This window comes from Mixophyes fleayi, chromosome 9 (assembly GCF_038048845.1).
Source record: "Mixophyes fleayi isolate aMixFle1 chromosome 9, aMixFle1.hap1, whole genome shotgun sequence".
Taxonomy (NCBI): domain Eukaryota; kingdom Metazoa; phylum Chordata; class Amphibia; order Anura; family Limnodynastidae; genus Mixophyes; species Mixophyes fleayi.
In genome coordinates this window covers 36,418,601-36,436,605 of record NC_134410.1, presented here as the reverse complement: position 1 = coordinate 36,436,605, position 18,005 = coordinate 36,418,601, and positions in this window count along the sequence as shown.

Genomic DNA, 18,005 nt, shown 5'->3' with positions numbered 1-18,005 from the left:
GAACAGCAAGATGTCATATGGGCAGTAATAATGTCCAGCAAGATGTCCTATGGTCAGTAATAATGTCCAGCAAGATGTCATATGGGCAGTAATAATGTCCAGCAAGATGTCCTATGGTCAGTAATAATGTCCAGCAAGATGTCATATGGTCAGTAATAATGTCCAGCAAGATGTCATATGGTCAGTAATAATGTCCAGCAAGATGTCATATGGTCAGTAATAATGTCCAGCAAGATGTCATATGACCAGTAATAATATCCAGCAAGATGTCATATGACCAGTAATAATGACCAGCAAGATGTCATATGACCAGTAATAATATCCAGCAAGATGTCATATGACCAGTAATAATGACCAGCAAGATGTCATATGACCAGTAATAATATCCAGCAAGATGTCATATGGTCAGTAATAATATCCAGCAAGATGTCATATGGTCAGTAATAATGTAATTAATGGCCATTTAAAAATTGACATTGTTCTACACTACCATGATGATTATTGTATTATTAGTACAGCTTACCACCATATTGCTTACAATACATGTTTACATCCATACAGTACATACATAAAATACTTACAGCTTCTAGGCAACCTCACTATGTATTAATAAGTAAATAAATCTCCTTTCTGACACCAATAATAGAGAATTAAATTATGTTTACATTTTATTGTAAAGAAAGTACAGATAGCAAATGTATAATTTATCTGGAATATAATTAATAAGCCCAGGTGTCAAACCAGACAATGCAGCAGCATTTAAATAGCTCTGCTACAACTTAACCACTTAACTATAAAGGAGAACCGATATAGATTCTGTACTTTACATACAGAGGAAAATGCAGAAAAGTTTAAACATTGTTGGACAGATTCATTAATGAACGCAAAATAAACATATTGTGCAAGGCATGGGAATACCAAGACCATAAGCTTTTATAAATATAGAAATGTAAAAATTTGCAAGCTTACATTGAAGGATGATGACACGAAACAACTATTTTAGCAACTGCAGGTCAAGCCAGTCCTAACACTAATGGAACTAATTCTTATGTTGGACTCTATTGTGTCTACCTACTTTTCTTTTTTTCCATTAAATTAATGCACTAAACTTTTATTACTGGTTCATATATATATATATATATATATATATATATATATATATATATATATATATATATATATATATATATATATATATATAAAAAGGGATCATTTAGATGTGGCTCTACATGTGCATTTGGCGTACGTGGAAAATGACATATAAAGAAAAAGCGCACTTGCAACTGTATGTAAAGGTGAATGCATCTTAAAATGCAAAACAATTTAAAATAATAATATTTTTTATGTGTACCACTTACATGCCAATTGGACTCAAACGTAGTACTTACTTAGTGTGTATGTATGCCGGACAGAAGCATAGCCAAGCATTAGGAGTATCTATTAGTACTGTATGCAGAATAGACATTACCCTGTTTGTACATATTAATACATTATTATGTTGGGTAAAATAGGATAATGTGGTCATGTTACACTCAGGGGTACACTCAGTCTAGATTTGCACAGGCCTAGCAAGGCACGGAGTCTTACAGCCCCCTGGTCTTTACCAAGAAACACAGCAAGGTGGGATGGGCTTGGCTGCAAAGGGACTGCAGGTCGCGGCCCTTGGTTTGGCCCCTAGATGTGAGCTGGATAGGTGAATATGACAACACGATGTGAATAGAAATCAGTGGGTACCTTGAGGGGTGCGGTGCTGAATCACAGGTTACGGCTAGTCTTGTGGGGAATAGGCCCATGGGAGGATTCAGGACACAAGCCAGTTCAGTACACAGGTCAGATGGCAGACGGCACACAGGACTGAGTAAGAGAGTAGTTGAGTCACAAGCCGGGTTTGGTACACAGGTCAGATGGCAGCAGCACTCAGGGAAATCCAAAAGAGCAACAAGCAAGGAAGCCAGGTCTGGTACACAGGATAAACAGTCAGGAGTGAGACACGGAAATACACTTGCACAGAGTCAGGTGGACTAAACTGTTGATCTGACACAGATGCATGTCAGATCCTCCTTTTTATTTGAATTCCCCACCGTGAAGTCACGTGATGCCTCTGGCGGGGAGTAACGTGATCCTCTTCGCCGCAAACCTGGAAGTGCGGCTGACAGCGCTGGATCACGGACAGGTAAGGACCCTTACAGGTCAGATGCATATGAGAGAATAATGTGCCCTTGCTGTGCTCAGCCTACGCTTTTCCCCCCCTTCTCTCCCCTGTACCATCTCTTCGGGCGTAAAGATTGTAAGTAGAAGGTACGCCAACATTTCATACAGATATATGCCCACTTCTTTTGTGAGCATGCGCAGTACCAAAATGCGTATCTTGCACAAATTAAAACAGGTGCACGTGCAACTCTAAATGGGTCCCAAAGTTGTATGCAAGAATCATTTATTGTCTTATTATCCAAAGTATTATTTTTGTACTTTTTTTTTTTTTTTTAAAGCTCATCCTTTGTTTGTCTCTATTCCCCAGGTTTCTGCTGGTCACACATACATACTGTTATATTGCAGATGATATTGGACATTAGTTTGATATTGCTGCATGTGAGGTCTCCAAGCAAATAAGATACCTAGTAATAATCAGATCGCAGTCATTTGGACAGTTATTTGGGCATGACAGTAATTCCTGTAGGAAGATGACCCCATACAGGCTGATAGTGATCATCCTCTGACTAACTCTCAGACTGACTGGGATCAGAAGGCAATAACAGGCCCCCATGTGGTACAGAAGTCCTCTGGTAACTCAGCCAAGCACCAAACAGCTGGATCTTATCCAATTTAGCAACGCATGTATGTGTCCAAACGTGACAGTGATATCCCTATTGGTCCATTTGTGGCTATGTATAAGCAATCTGTTATTGTCATTGATTTGGGTAAATAGGCCCAATATAGTAGCCTACTTGGTCCCAAAATAAACTCCAATGAGTAACCGACTTAGCACTAAATATCCAGATGAAATCGAGTGGGTTATTATGGTTAATTAAGTCTTTTGGAAGATGACCATGCCCCAATTGTTTCCCTCATAAATTCTTTAGTAGAGTTCGCCATAATAACTGTAGTTATAAAACAATTGGTGAATCATTTATGTGTGTATGGGATTATAACTTGCAGAGAAAAAGCGACTCCTAGTGCTTTTACAATGTTTACCACTTTCAGATTGTTACCCAGATACTGATTATTTTCTCGAGTCCTAGAATATTGCAGAACATGTAATTCAGACTTGCCTTCTCTCCTAGAATGTCCGGGAGACTCTCGATTTCCGGGTAAGTCTCCAGGACTTCCAGGAGACTGTCAGGAGAGTAGGCCATTCTCCCACATCCTGCTCTTGTCCTAGTGAAGTGCGCAGGATGGGAGCCTTCATGACCCGATTCACGGTGAATCGTGTAATTTTGACCCTACTGCAAAATGACACTCTTGCGTCATTGTGTCACGGGGCGGGGCCAAAATTACTTTGCCCCATCTACTTCCATCCTCACACTTCACTTGCCCTCCAGGATCTCCCAGAGAGGATACATAAGGTACACACACATGGAGGAAATGAGAACACATAGGATACACACACAGGGAGGAATGAGAACAGATAACCAGATACCTGAAAACAAGTAAAGCTCACTCAAACAAAACAAGGGGCTAGATTTACTAAACTGTGGATTTGGAGAAGTGGAGATGTTGCCTATAGCAACCAATCAGATTCTAGCTTTCATTTATTAAGTGCATTCTACAAAATGACAGTTAGTATCTGATTGGTTGCTATGGGCAACATCTCCACTTTTTTAAACCCGCAGTTTAGTAATTATATACCCCAAGGAGTATGTCACTCCATGCAAAGAGCAAGGTACTTAATGGGGCATCAAATATAGTATCAAGCTGAAACGATTCCTCACATTATAACATATTTTGTAAAGTAGTAGGTGTATAGTAAATTAAACTCATCAATATTAATGTTAATGATGAAAGAAGCATTTCAAGGACAAATCCTTTGGAAATTGAAGATTTCAGGACAGAATCCATTCAGTGTGTTTAATGAAGTACATCATTTCTCCTTCCTTTATGTCTTACACAACATATCTCAGGAACCACCCAGTTTATTGGGAACCAGCAATCTACTGTAATACATGATTAAAACACTTATGATAGCTGAGTTCTATATATGAAAATTTACTTCCCCACTAAAGTATTGGACACTAAATAATTTATTTGGCTTTACTTCCTGATTTAATGTGGTTTTTCACAGGATCTCTTGAAATATTTGATTGCATACTGACCCTTCCAGCTATTAGTACTTTAATCATTAGCATTGTGACTATATTACAGAGCCGTAGCGAGGGTGGTGCGGCCGGTGCCACCGCCCAGGGCGCAAATTCTAGGGGGCGCCACGGCCCCCCCTGTTATTAAACAAGTCACAGCCCCAGGTACACATCTGGGGCTGATGCAGAGTCAGCGCTGCAGATCGCGATATAAGCAGTGCGGGGAGGTTGGAGGCGCCATGCTGCAGAGGCACTCCAGCCTCTATTGCCACCTTACAGTCAAAATACACTAAGGAGCTCCTGTGCAGTTCAACACAGGACGCTCCTACAAGAAGCCGATCTGCCCGCCCTCTTTGTGTTGAGTGACAGCAAGCTGAAAGAGGCGCCCCTCCCCCGTGGTCAGCCCTTCAGCTTGTCCAGCACAGCAAGCTGCCTGCTACAAGTATTGTGACTGCTCAGCAGTGGACCCTCCGCCCCCTGGACAGCCCACAAGCTTCTGTTGCATTTTACACCAGCCTGTAATCCAGCTATGTAGGTAAGTAATAATCAGCATGTGTTTCCTACCCTGTCTCTCTCTTTGTATTTGAATCTCTCTCTCTCCCCCTCAGCCTGTGTGTGTGTCTCCCCCTCAGCGTGTGTGTGTGTCTGTCTCCCCCTCAGCCTGTGTGTGTGTGTGTCTCCCCCTCAGCCTGCGTGTATGTGTCTCCCCCCCCCTGAGCCAGTGTGTGTCTCCCCCCTGAGCCAGTGTGTGTCTCCCCCCCCTGAGCCAGTGTGTGTCTCCCCCCCCCCTGAGCCAGTGTGTGTCTCCCCCCCCCCCCTGAGCCAGTGTGTGTCTCCCCCCCCCTGAGCCAGTGTGTGTCTCCCCCCCCTGAGCCAGTGTGTGTCTCCCCCCCCTGAGCCAGTGTGTGTCTCCCCCCCCCGAGCCAGTGTTTGTCTCCCCCCCTGAGACAGTGTGTGTCTCCCCCCCTGAGCCAGTGTGTGTCTCCCCCCTGAGCTAGTGTGTGCCCCCCCTCATCCTGTGTGTCTCCTCTTCCCCCTGCCCCCCCTCAGCCTGTGTGTCTCCTCTTCCCCCTGCCCCCCCTCAGCCTGTGTGTCTCCTCTTCCCCCTGCCCCCCCCTCAGCCTGTGTGTCTCCTCTTCCCCCTGCCCCCCCCTCAGCCTGTGTGTCTCCTCTGCCCCCCCCTCAGCCTGTGTGTCTCCTCTTCCCCCTGCCCCCCCCTCAGCCTGTGTGTCTCCTCTGCCCCCTGCCCCCTCCCCTCAGCCTGTGTGTCTCCTCTTCCCCCTGCCCCTCCTCAGCCTGTGCGTCTCCTCTTCCCCCTGCCCCCCCACCTCAGCCTGTGTGTCTCCTCTTCCCCCTGCCCCCCCACCTCAGCCTGTGTGTCTCCTCTTCCCCCTGCCCCCCCACCTCAGCCTGTGTGTCTCCTCTTCCCCCTGCCCCCCCCCTCAGCCTGTGTGTCTATTAATTTAACAGGAGTAGGACTATTCATTTATTGGTGACTATTAATTTAATGGGAATTAGGGTTATTAATTTATTGGTGGGGCTATTCTTATACTTGTGTGATGATTGTGGTGTTGGGGGCTATTAATTTAATTTATTACTGGGGATTTTGGGGTGTGTTTTAATTGAATGTGGAACAGAGTTGGTGTTGAATAGGGCCTATTTGTGAAATGGGAGTGCTCTTAATTTAATGTTGGTTGGTGAGACAGGAAATATGCCTTTTTTAATGTAATTTTGAGAAGGTGACCTGATTATAAAACATGGGTACTTTTATTTAATGTCAGGGCTGGTTAGAGGAAGGAGGCCTGGACTATTCACTTGTTGCTTTGCTTTCCTTTCCTTGTGGTGAATAGTAAAAATATTTTTTCCAAACAGGGCCCCAGCAGGATCCGGCCAAGTAGCAAGTGAGCGGAAGATGACAGCAGCAGCTCCATGTGGTCAAACTACAAGAACAGGTACGAGAAAGTTGTACAGGATTGGAGACCAGTCCAGTACTTGTAAAGTGCTAGGCACATTCTCCCCCACACAGGGCCGTAACGAGGGTGGTGCAGGCGGTGCCGTTGCCCAGGGCGCAAGGCCAAGGGGGCGCAGCTGCCGCCCGGTACCTGCCTCCATACCTTGAAGAAAGAGAGACTAACTTACAAGAGTTTGGTGCTTCTGCCCTTAAGTTCCGCAGTGGAACGCATGTGCATTCCACCGATAGGAAGTTCGTCATTTGGAACGCAAGTTTGCGTTCCACTCTGGGCAGAATCACCAAGCTCTTTTTTCTCACAGACCCACAGACTGGATACTATAAAAGACTGAAAACACAGATGGACGTAAGAAAGACAAAGGAATATACTCGTAAACATAGATCGGCACGTACAAAACAGGGGATAGTCATTTTAAATTGGAAACACACTTTGAATTTTTTTTCCTAAGTGCTTACTTTTCTTTAGTTATTTACTGTTATAATTGTACAATAATCCCACCGTTTCTCTTGCTGAGACCCCCGCATTAATGCCAGATGCATTCTGTATAAAAAAAGAGAGAGGGTATCATTTTAATGGACACTCGTGCAGTCTGAAAACAAAGATGGTCTCTTTGGATTTATAGCGCAAACCAACTACACAAATCCTTATTTTTACTACGCTAAAGTGATTTAATGTGGAGATGCCAAATATAAAGGCACCATTCAGTCTTTCTTGTTGCCCTTTATCCTTGTCTGTAGTTTTAAAAAAAACACCTCAGTGTTTATTTCATGATCTCTTTAAGCTTGTTTTCAGCATCTTTGCTGCTTTATAAATTAACAATTGTAAAGGGCAACAGAACTCTATCTATCTATCTATCTATCTATCTATCTATCTCTCCCTCCCTCCCTCTCTCTCTCATCACTCCCTCTCATCACTCCCTGCCCCATTGGGGCTTACAGTCTACAATTCCTTAAGACACAGTTTTGCTGCTCTTATTTCAGTATTAAGTGCATAAAAATTAGAATACCTATCGCTACATATTTTTTGCATACTTTAAATGGTCATATTATATATATATATATATATATATATATATATATATATATATATAATAATTGTTTCAGTAAAGTGCTAGCCACACCCACACATTATGTTTGCCACACCCATTTGTCAAATGCCACTCCCACTTAGATGGGGGGCGCCAGTGCCTTGTCTCGCCCAGGGCACCAAGATGTCTAGTTACGGCACTGCTATATTATATCAAGTCACGGACGTCTTTACACAATACTTAATTGACATTTGCATGGAAATATGATCCCTATTTGTTTTTTAAAGGGGAGAACAACCATTTTTATTTCATTTCATTACATTAGTATTTTTCATTTGTATTTGTTCTTGCACTGTACTTACATTTCATTTTGAAGGTGCAACTTTATTAAGCATTTATTAATAACAATATTCCATTACATTATCATATTGTGCACAGATAGGGTAATGTAACTTTGGAATTTAATAATAACACTGTGCACATAAATGTTTATTTTTGTTACATTCGTCTTTTCCAACGTATGTTCTAAGCGTAAATGTGCCCACCTCTAAATGCGCCCCATTGCCAGCATTTTTATGGGTGTTTTTTTTCTTATCGGTCATAATAAAAAAAAATGTTAAGCTTTAAAAAGATAAATCCTTCCTCTGACTCCGGGACGCTCTTCATTTACTGCGTCAGGTTGGCCACATCCTGGATGTCATTGTTGAATCACACAATGTCAACTGTACGGTGCAAAATCAGCTCTGGTCCTGCTGTACGGCTCGCCCTCAATATTTCCACCAAAACCTTTTCAGACCTCAGTGGTAATGTTTGCAGAGGAGCAGAAGATTGCAGAGGTGAAGGGGATCAGTCAGGTGGAGTGACTGTATTTCTTGCATTGTGTGTATATTAGGGAATTTAGACTGTAAGCTTCAATGGGGCAGGGACTGATGTGAGTGAGTTCTCTGTACAGCGATGCGGAATTAGTGGCGCTATATAAATAAATGATGATGATGATGATGATGATTGTGCGGAGTGCCTAGCTTTGCAGAGCTGTCTGAAAATGAGATTTCCCTTTGCGGTTCCTGATTATTAAAATGTGACGTAGGGTGTAAGAAATGCACGTGGACAGCGGTTTCATGCTGTGCAGTATTTGACCATTTACTCTCCACAAAAGTTCTTGAATTTTCACCAGCTCGGAGCTGGCAGTCTTCAGATCTCACCCTATATTTTTTAGAGATGAGCGGGCTCGGATATCTGAAATCCGGGCCCGCCCGAACGTTGCCGATTCGAGCCGGATCCGAGACAGATCCGGGTATTCCCGCCAATTGCAAAACTGAAACCGAGGCTCTGAGTCATAATCCCGCTGTCGGATCTCGCGATACTGGGATCCTATAAATTCCCCGCTAGCCGCCGCCATCTTCACTCGGGCATTGATCAGGGTAGAGGGAGGTTGTGTTAGGTGGTCCTCTGTCCTGCTATATCTCGTGCTGTGCTGGGGAAATAACAATGCCCTTAGAATGGCCCAGCCCAGCCCAGCCCAGCATAGCACGAAAAATTGTAAAAAAAGTTATAAAAAAAAAAAATATCCAAAAACAATCCTGCAGTATAAGTCCATTGGTACTGCAATATTACAAAGTTCACTGATTCTGCAGAATAGACTGGGAATTAGTGGAAATGATTGTTATTGAATGTTATTGAGGTTAATAATAGCGTAGAAGTGAAAATAAACCAAAAAAACTTGATTAACACTTTTTATGTTTTTTCCAAAATAAATCCAAAACCTTAAATCCGAACCAAAACCTTTCGTCAGGTGTTTTGCGAAACAAATCCAAACCCAAAACCTCAAGCAAATCCGAATCCAAAACACAAAATAGGAGACACCAAAAGTGGCCGGTGCACATCCCTAATATTTTTATGCCTCCTTTGTTGTACATTGGCAGAGATCACATTTCTAAAAAGCTTCACACACACAAAAGTGACAAACAAAATAAAATGTCACCTCACCATCACAATTAATTTATGTCACAGATTAGGTGGGGTAAATCCAGACGAATTTTAGGAGCATTCAGAAAATTGCAAACCTATGAAAATTGTTCAGGTCATAACAGAGGGGAGGTGCACCTCTGGGCATCAAAAGGTTAAAGCTATATTAAACCTTAAGGATAAACAATTTACAAGGTTGATAACAATCTCTCTTTGAGGGATCCACTGCTCAGTTATCTTTAATTATTTTGGACTGACTTACAGTCTCCTTGAGTGGGGTGAGAGCTCACATGGGAAATTTGAGTTAGACTTGTCCAAATGATTTATTGTCACGTGTATTGATTCTCTTAGAACCTGATGATTTGCTCACTACACTTTGAATTGACTTGTTCTATTCTCTACGGACTAATTCATCAGTAAAGCTGGTAGTTTAAGGCTTTACTTTACTGCTGAGACATTATATACTATCTTCTGTACTGCCATTTGGAGATAGTATACTCGATTTCGGTATTGTCTGTTTATTTCTATTGTTATGTTGTTATCATGTATTAGCAATCTTATGATTGCTTTCCTTAGACAAGCACTCTACCTTTTCCTTATTTGGCAATTAGTCAATTAGCAATTTTGTGCAGTTGTTACTCAATAACAACCTGTCCCATAATACCTTGCCCCAGTGTTTGGATTTTTTTTCTACTCATTTTTAATAGGCATTGATCGAGACAACTGCTTCTTAAGACACAGCTACCTCAGCAAAGGTATAAACACTACAAAGCTCTAAACAATAACCATACACATTATAGTTGGGATTATAATTACTGCAGCCAAATAAACATTTTTGGGAGCAAAGGAAGGTTAAATTAGAAGTGTTGAGGAACAGTGGGACTTGGGTCCAAAAGAGGAACATTTTCTCATAAAGAGCAGCACTTGGGAAATACAAGGCATATAATGTATAATTAAAATATGAGATATTTAAATAGATATAATATTTGCCCATTATAGTTGATGATTACAGGTTTAGAAATTATCGTAGTGTCACTCAGTAGCATTCTTTAGGATAAGTAAATATTCAATGCTTTCGGAGCTCCGTTCCACAAGAACTGGTCTGCACCCTCTACCTCCATTGTGTAGGGCAGGGTTTCCCGAAACTAGTCCTTAGGGCTCCCTAACAGTGCAGCTTTTCCATATCTCCTTGCTGGAGCACAGGTGTATTCATTACTGACTGACACATTGTAACAGATCCACAGGTGGTCCTAATTATGTCACATGTGATCCGGAAAACCTGCACTGTTAGGGAGCCCTGAGGACTGGGTTTGGGAAATCCTGGTGTAGGGCCTTATCGAGAAGTCCTGGTGGATTAATATTATTACTTCATAGCAACAGGTCTCCCTTCTAGGTTGACATATTTTGATTACAGAAGTAGACATATTTTGAATGATTGGAGAGGAAATATCTTTAAGGGACTACTTGTCCTTTTACTATGGTATTTTTTCAATGCACAGTTACATATCAAGCTGTGTGAACAGGTTGACATTATTCTGGTATATAAGTAATGTCACATTCATTACTAAGATATTTTCTGCATTCATTGTGCACTGTAGTGAATTTGGCAACAGTCATGAAAAATTGAAGCAGTAAAGGACAAATTCTTAGTGTTAACAGTGAAAAGTTAAAGAGCACCTGTCACATGCAGACGACAGAAGTTGCCCCTGTGGACTGAACCAGTGTTCATGAAAATGTAGCCTATTAATGCTGTAAGAACCAGCAGCATCACTGAGCAATTTGTTCAGTCTGATTTTTTGCGGGAAAAGAGCAATTGTTTCAGGCCCCCCAGCAGTGGAGTGGCTACTGGGGGTGCGGCATCTCTGGAGCTCGGAGGTGAGGGGGCCAGGCAATGTCGAATCTACCATTTTTAAGACATATTGGGGGCAAGTTGTTTATGGGTTAAATAGGTCCTACAGATACCCAGTATTCCAGGAATAGAGCCTTTAATGTAAATTTCAGTGCCGTGTCAGTAGAGCCGGATTACCCTAATAGTCTTTGTGGGCTATAGCCCAGGGGCCTCGGGCAGCTGGGAGGCCCTAACAAATATTTTTATGTAATATTGACGGAGATTGGGTCGGGGGCAGCCTTCCTTTCATTCTAGGCAGACGCAGCTAACAGCAAATCTGATACTGATGCTGTTAGCTGCCCTGCTGTCAGTGTAACCGCAGTGCACATCGCGCTGCTAGAGAGAAGGTCTCGTGAGACTATGACTCATAGTCTTGTGAGATCTCCTTACTAAGCAGCGCGCTGCCCATTGCCTGGGGACTCCATTGCTTAATCCGGCCCTGCATGTCAGGTATATGTATCAGGTATATGTATGTGACATTTAGAAAAGAACACCTCTTTCTGACCAGCTCATCCTCAGTTGCCACAATACAAAGTCACAAGATTAATATTTTTTGCCAAGTGTCATCCTTAAATTCTGCGACATCAAAGGCAGTGCCAGTGCTACCATTGGTGCAGCAGGTGCGGTGCACCCTGGGCCCATGGAGATAATGGGGCCCCCTGCACTGGGAACTAGCGAGCTGTGGGCCCCGATTCCCTCCTCCCCGCTTCCCTGCACCGGGGCCCACAGCTTGCTAGTTCCGACTCTGATCAGGGGGGTAACTTGATGGTTCTGAATGTTGCAGGTAGAACAGGAATTGTTTTGGGATCCAGCCTTAGGTAATCTTATAATACATTTAAAGCACAGATAGAATTACCTTTTTAGTTTTAACCCCTACACCTGGTGGGTGTGTAACGTTTACCATTTTCAACGAATCTCCTCGTAGAGAAGGAAGTGGGACTCCATTCCATGTTACATCAGAAATGAATTGCTTAAATACTGTCATTGGCAATAAGTTCCCCAAAGCCTACTTACTTCTAAACTAAAGCAGATATCATCTTATCGAAAGATATATCTTCCATGAACTATTACAGTTATTTTCTTAACCAATAAGGGATGGCGTTTTCCATAAAGATGTCAGTGCTCACAGACAGTAATTAAATCCAACACGAAATTCTATTCATCTCCCATATTTAGATGGCATGGCACTGTAAATGGGATTTTATTGGAGCATTTCATATCTGACATCTAAAATACTAATGGGAAAATGAAACATTGCTTATCTCCTATAAAGGCCCACAATAGTATATGTGCACTTCAACTAATGGGGTCACTCAAACTCCAATATTCTGGAAGACATTCAATCACCCCAGCCTTTTGGACTTGAAAATAATTTTCTACCTTATTTGTCACACTGAATTGAAATTATTGAAAACCACAGTTCAAAGACATATCAGTCAAAGAAATATAGTAATTTTCTTACTAGCAGAATCTTGAAAGAAGTTTATTATTGAAGAAAAATATTCTCGTTGCATCTATTCCTCCCAGTTATCTGTGTATTTCACTGTTTATTCTACATAACGCTCCTCTCTGTATTCTATATCATTCTCTATCTCTGCTTGCACAGTAACAGATAATGCATGGGTTCCCATGTGTGTCCTTTATGTGTGTGCATCAATTGAGAAATGATATGCAATTCTCTTAATGGCTCATTTAGACGTATCTGTAGCCGAAATCACTTTGATAATGTAATCAAAGTATACTGTGCATTTCTAAGACGCATCCCAAGCCAGCAGGTCTTTAATTAATTTATCACCTTATCACCATCATGTTAATGAAACAGTAAGACATGCCCTTGGCATGGAAGTAAAGACTTTTTAAAATTCAATGTGCATTTCATTTTTTCTTTCTGGTTGAAGACATATCTATAGTTGTTGTAATAATTTGTTATAATATTGCTAGCATCTGTGTGAAACTCATGTTTCATACCAACTGTCCATGGCTACATCCTGCTCGGAGAAGAACAGACCATTGTGCCCATCTTCAGATATTTTTAGGAATAGACATCAATCTTAGTGGCCAGAACAATTTCAGGAGAGAAAAAATGGCCCATTACAAATTCCAGGTAGATTAAACCCATTGGAAATTCTAGGATGGTCACTATCTCTTTTGTGAAATAAGAAATGATAGGTTACTTAGAGGAATTACATCAGAAGACCTAATTACTCAGTTCCAAGGGACAGATAATCAAGTTTAACAGCTCCATAAAAAACTGAAACAATGGAGCTTAAATAGTGCTTTGTGTTTTTGCTTTTGCTGACATGAAGCCTAAATGAAGTTGATTGTATGAGCATTTAATATAGAAGTATGTTGCACATTATGGGCCTGAGCCATTAAGGACAGTAAAGCATAAAAAAGGAGTAACTTAGCACCTGGGCAAAACCATGTCACATTGGAGAGGAAGATCAATTTAAAATATGTGGGTCAGATTTATAGTTGGGTTAAGACATGTCCTAGATCAACTTTAAATTTCAGTGTAAAACTAAATCTATCAAGTGTTTGTGTGCTACATGAAAAAACAGCCAGTGTTTAACTTATGTGCAGAATAATAAACTAATGTGCACCCCTTGCATTGTAACATGGTTTGTCCTGGAGAACATGTACTCCTTTTTTTTGCCTTACTTTCATTAATGACTCAGGCCCTATGTTCCTTTATTTTCAATAGGGTTCATTGCTTGCTTTGTACGGACATTTGAAGGCTAGTACTTACAAGACTCTATTCCGATCCCATAGTGGGCTACCTTGTAGCTGGATTATTGGTCTACCTACATTTGTTTCCTTTAAAATGTTCAAATTAGGCTGCTGAGCTGAGTCTACTAAAACTGTGTAAAGTTTTTCTCTGCATTCAGCATGCATCACATGCGATATTTGCAAAAGTAAATAGTCTCTAAAAAAGTGTATAGAGAATTGTGTGCTGGAATTGTAGATGCAGACAGAAGCAAGTGTGCAGTCTTAAAATGACAGTGCTACAAAGTACTTTTTAAAAAGGGCTTATTTGGGCATTTTAAACTACTGTAGTACTGTTTTTCTTCAAAGATCTGCATTCCCAAGCAGAATCCATGTAGTGTGTTTGATTTTAAGTTTGTATTTAACTATGGTATGAGCAGTATGTAATGAGATGAGTGTGCTGATAACCCGGAAAGCAGTTAGTGACCTGTCACTTATTGGCATTATGTTTATGAGGACAGGGCTGTATGTGATGGACAGAGTAAGATTGTGAGGAGGAGAATAGAGGTGAGCCGGAAGCTACAGACTGACAAACAGTGGAAGGTGCACGGGCCTCCATTAGCAAAAGGTAATTATGTGATAACTAGGTCAAGCTGCTGCAGGAAGATTAGGTGTCCAATGTACTGCTATATGAAACATACACCCAGCTTGTACATCTCTCTCAGGCCAAAACATTGGATTCCGTGTGGCCTTATTTTTATTTTAACCCCTCAAACTCCATTCAAAAGGTTTTGACTGGAGATATCCTTTAAGATTTGCCATGTACTCAGGTAATTTGCTTTAAACATCATGTTTGTGCTTTGCATTACTGATGGTTAAGTAGTATGGGGAAAAAGGAGGCGGGACTTTTTTAACCTCTTTTGATACAGATTTCATTTAGTGGGATTCTAATTTGGAACAGTTAAATTGAAATACAAGTGAAACATCACAATGTGTTGTCTGAGTATAATACCCCATTCACACTGCCTCAAAAACCCGAGTTATTGCCAGGGTAAGACCAGGCAACCTGGGTCGAGTTTGTGTGTCAATGGGGTCCCCTGCATCTACCTGGGTCAGATGACCCGGGAATTGAACCCAGGTCTTTTGCAGGGTAGATGCCAGCCTGAACATTGAGACCCGGGTCTCATCGAACACAATTGAAAGTTAGGGAAAAAAAAAACAAAACAACATCACAAGAGGAGCCAATGAAAGCTCCTCTTGTGATGTTGCCAGGGAGACCCAGGCAGACCTGAGTTCAGTGTCGACCTGGGAATTTGTCGGGGTGGGAGGCTCTGTTACCCGGCAATATTCCGGGTTCATATACCTGAGATATTGCCGGGGCTGCAATGTGAACGCTGCATAATGGACATGCAGATAATATCTGAAACGGTGATGGGCAACAGGTGGCCATAGCTCTGTATCCTGCTTTATTTTCAGATTTGATTATTATAGTGTTTAACATTTGTTCAATATACCTGCTGATATGTTATTGCTGATATGTTATTACAGTATATTAATACTTTTGATTAAAAAGTATTGTTTTAACTCATTATTGAGTTTCAGGGCAATGTGCGACCCTTTTGAAGGTTAGAGGACAGCCTGTGCGGCCCCTGAATTGTATGAGGCTGCTAATCACTGGGCTAAGTGCATTATTTTTTTAGAAAACGGAATGGGCCTGATTCATCTTCAGACGTAAGTTCTGTTGCATGCCATATTTTGGGGTTGGGTGCGGTTTTTCGAAGGCCACAAATCCGACAGCAAGGAGACCTACAAATAAAAAGAGAATTTAGGAAAACCAATGTCAATCTAAATAGACTTACCTGAGAACCGACGCTGCACCTCTCTGATGAAAAAAAAACACAAGGGTTTAATGACGCACACTGGAGACCACCGGGGAATAATTACTTCTACTAAGATATGGGGGTGAAGATAAAATTATAGATAATCAGGCTTCTCAGCTGCTGCAAACCCGTGGTGGATTGCAAACAGCCACCAAAAGTGATCAAACACACAAAGAAATACAAAATTATGGTTGCGCTGCTGAGAGTCTAATTGATGTATGTATGATATATTAATAAAAAATTCTGATGTATCCGAGAATCTCCTGACATATGAGAAAAGGCACTCAATAATACCAATTGTCATTTATTAAACCATCCATATATGGAATTTATATAAGAGCATAACACATCTATATATAGCACAGTAAGTTCTAAAACTGTAACACATAAAACATAAAAATTAAACCTTCAGTACTGAAGTGACTAGAAATAGAGACAACCGCGGCTGTTTAACAAATCACAATAAGTGATTGTGTGAACAGTCAGAAAAAAATGTCCATTAATGGTAAAATCCAGTCCATATATAACTATAAGCTCATGATGTTAAATGAGAACTGGAAATACCAAGGAAAAAAATTACATGAGTTTTGCGATGTATAAACCACCTATGTTAATTCCACAACACGCTGCTATATGGTGTTAGCCAATCAATAGCCTGAGTTCCAATGTTAGTCAGAAACACAAAAGTACTCACACCGCTTGCTAGTGCTTCTTCCGCCCTCCGGAGGGAATTGATCCAGCACAAAACGGACTCCACTGTGAAACTTGAATCTCGTTCACCCGATGTGTGGCTCCAATCGTTAGCACAAGGTGCACAGCTGTAAAGCCAGCCTGTGGCAGCAGTAATTCGTGCTTCCCACACAGATCAAGGATCGCGAACAGAGAATTCAAGACCAACAAAGTATCAGATAAAAAAAATTGATCTCAGGAGAAGATATGGCAAGTAATTCAGGTGGAATTTAAGGCAGTCTCAGCTCCAGACACAGACCCCTCTGACGCGTTTCGTGCCTATGATGGGCACTTTCTCAAAGCTACTGTGGGGTCTGTAGAACTCCTTTAAATAAGGAGCCAAATAACAGGTGTAGTAATTAGTTTCCACACCCTTCACATACTCTATTGTTGTCCAACATGTTAGTAGATTAATAAATCTCCTTTTAGATAAAAAAATAATAATAACAAAGGGAAAAATAATAAAGGATATCCAATATATTACACATACATAGAAACATATGACAACCAGTGTTTCTTGCTCAAATCCAGTAAAATAACCATATAACTGAAATTCTAAAATGTATAGAAAATATAAAATAAAATGAAAGCAATATTGATAATAATATTAAAAAATAATAAATAAAAAATAATAAATAATAAAAATAATAATGAATAATAAATAATACTTATAATAGAGACACATAGACACCAATCAAAACCACCGAACAATAGTTAGGTGGTATATACATATAGACCCACAAACCTGTACATATGTATATGTACACATGTAAACATATACGTGCTCACATGAGCACAGCCACGTACATGCACTCATAAAGACAAGCACACACATGCATGTCCACACATGTGAGCATGCACATGAATGCAGTCAGTGTATATAGAACCCAGTGTGTAGATACACAATTCAACATATCTCACAATAGAGCGTATACCGCATTATATGGTAAATATATCAACAGATGCACATATATAAATATAAATTATATGTTCTATATAACCATGATAACCAGAATGACAAAAAAACCCCGACACTACATCAATCCAGGCAATAATGATCCAAAGCTTCATTCAGACCAGTTGGACATAAGGTGACCAACTTAAAGATCCATGCGGATTCGCATAAAAAAGTTTTGCAAAGCGATCTCCTCTTCTTTCTGTATTAACCACTTGCTCTACCCCTACTAATGTAAGGCTACTGGAATCTCCCTCATAAAAATCAGCAAAATGTCTAGAAACGCTGTGGGTTCATACTTTATTCAGAATGTTCCTCTTATGCTCTATAAATCGTGTTTTTAATGTCCTAGTAGTCCTCCCAACGTTTTGAAGCTTGCATTCACACTCCAATACGTACACTACATAAGAACTATCGCAATTAATGAACCCTTTAATAGGGAAAGTAACACCACTATGATTAGACATAGGGGCACATTTATCATTATTCACATAAAGTGAAAAGTAGTTTTCAATCCTTATCGCAATGATAAGGATTGAACTACTTCTCACATTTATGTACAGCCGTGCAGAGAAACAGCAGTTCCGAAAAAC